General features: G+C 50.7%; 1 pseudogene; it reads right to left on the bottom strand.

The window, feature by feature from the left end:
- LOC142021956 (28S ribosomal RNA) overlaps positions 1 to 2,500 on the bottom strand; it is an 8,088-nt pseudogene that overhangs the window by 2,154 nt on the left and 3,434 nt on the right.

Raw genomic sequence — 2,500 nt, 5'->3', positions numbered from 1 at the left:
GGTGAGTTCAACTGGCTCTGTGATGGCGGGCAGTTTGGACTCCTCTCCTCCTGCCGCCAGCCAGCATTTCCGGTACTCTTCCTGTATCCCGCTGGCCAGTGCGATACTCCGAATGGTTTCGTCTTCAGAGTTCGCTATCCTATGCAGCCGTCTTGCTTGGATCGAAGGGATCAGGCTGGTGAGTCTCGGTACACCCAGGCCTCTGTCCCTGAATCTTGTGTATATGAAGCCATTGCAGGTGTCAGCTGGTAGGTGCAACCACTCTTTGACGGCCCTTCTGATCGTATCATCGAGGGCAGCAAGCGTTGTTTGCTTGCTATTGGAGTGGTCAGCTAGATAGATGACTCGTGGTATAGCGAATGCATTGAGCATATCAAGCTTTTGCGAGGGCTTTAGGGGAGCCCGATCGATTCTCTCCAGCCAAGTGTCAAGCTTCTCTGACAGTGCCGGCTTGGTGAACCCTATCCAAGGGTCCACCTTGAGGCCCAGGTATTTCTCAGACTTGCCTGGCGCGATCATATTGAGGGAACCTGTGTTGATCGTCCAGGGTTCGCAGTTGTTAACCGTGTACGAGTCATGAGTTGGTTTGAGTAGAAAGCTGTGACATTTTTTTGCTTGCACTTTGAGGCCGGAGAGTTTGCAAAAGCTTTCCAGGATGTTGATATTTAGGCTCATGCCTTCCCACGAATCACTCAGCATGACCAGATCGTCCGCAAAGGCAAGCGCCATAACGTTCTGCGTTCCAAACGAAAATCCCTGGCCTTCTCTTTCCAGCATTGACACGAGGGGGTCAAGTGCTAGATTGAACAGCAGTGGAGACATCAGGTCCCCTTGTTTGACGCCCACCTTTATGGCTATGGCTGAGGTGAATTCCTGCCCTATTTCCATACGGGTATGGACGTTCCTATAGGAGTCACCAATGATGTCTACAATGTGCTGGTCCAGGCCTCTTTCCCTTAGTACCCACATGATGTGCTCGTGGGATACTGAGTCGAATGCTTTGGCGATATCCACAAATACCACTCCCAGAGGCTTGTGGGCTTTCTTAGCTTGTGTTGTGATTGCATGGAGCACCTTAAGGTTCTCCGAACACCTGGGTGCCGCGATAAACCCCCTCTGACGTGCATTTATCGGGCAAGCCTTTGCAAGTCTGGTTGTAAGTATCCTGGAAAAGAGCCGCAGCACGATGGATCCGATGGTAAGCGGTTGCCAATTCCCGAGGTCTTTCAAGGTCTCAGGGTCCATCGTTTTGGGAATGAGAAGGGATCTGCATTCCTTTATACCATCAGGGATGGTTCCTGTAACCAGCCACATATTGAACAGCCCAGCCAAGGTGTGTCCTTCTGGGTCGTCGCGGACCAGGTCATGCAGACTGAGCTTGTCAGGGCCCGGAGCAGATTTCATGTTCATCTCCTTGATATTTTTATTACTTCCTTTCCAGAGATAAGGATATCGAAAGCAGTATTGTCTGCCCGCTCGTGAGACTTGAACTTGCCTAGGCCATCGAAGGGAGCAGTAGATTCCCCTTTGGCCTTGTATGCCTGGAAGACTTCATCTGGTGGTAAGTCGCACTGTATTCGGTCAGTGCCGTCTAGGATAACGGAAGCGAGTTTACAGCGATCTGTCTCGAAGAGGTGTTGAAATCGTAAGAAAGTGCCTCTCTTTTTGGCCCTTTTTGTCATCCAAGATGCGGTTTTTCCAGTTTTAGTCTCCTTGGCCCTTTTGTTCAGTCTCAAGGGTGGTTCTTCCTCCTCTGACAGGAAAGTGGAGAGAACATCGAGGGAAGCGGACTCCACCATTGGCCTGATGTTAGGGTCCCCAGCGACCCATGCGCTAAGAACTTCAGCCTCCACCTGGACTGTAGTCTGATCCTTCAGGATGTCTCTCACTTTGCGCATATAGGCCTTTCTGAGTCCTCGAACGGGACTTGGCTTCTCAGTCCTGGCTTCCAGGTGATGTAGGCATGCTCCAGGCCCTGTGCCAGCTGTAACCGCTCTGTTATTGTCATAAAGGCCCAGAAGACGTCGCTTCTCGCTAATCTGTTTGGCTGTTTTCGAGCGAATATGATTAGCAATTAGCTTGTTAATGTACTTTTGGCCCGAGTACATTTGGTCATATTCGGTTAGGAGAGCCACTTCCTCGGCCGACCAACTCTTATGTTTTCCATGCAGTGAGTTTTCTTTAGGTTTACTGGCTTGGATGCACTCTGCATTTCGTATTATTGGGTGTTCATGCCTCTTATGTTGAGAGAGGCCGCTCTTGGTGACAAATCGCTGTCTACACTCAATGCATTCCCAGTCTCCCACTGGTCCAGCAGGTGGTTTACCATTGCACTTGGGGATATGGCAAAGGATGCTGTGGACTCTGGGGTCAGTTTTGTCACACAGTGAGCACTGGTAGTTTACCGTCACCTCACCATGGTGGCGTTTGAGGTGGACACTCAGAGCATTCGGCTTCCCAACATGATCTCCACATACCGGGCATGCTGGATGATCAGCCG

The sequence above is a fragment of the Carettochelys insculpta genome, chromosome 16 (assembly GCF_033958435.1).
Source record: "Carettochelys insculpta isolate YL-2023 chromosome 16, ASM3395843v1, whole genome shotgun sequence".
In the NCBI taxonomy this organism is placed as follows: Eukaryota; Metazoa; Chordata; order Testudines; family Carettochelyidae; genus Carettochelys; species Carettochelys insculpta.
This window is presented reverse-complemented; position numbering and strand designations above follow the sequence as displayed.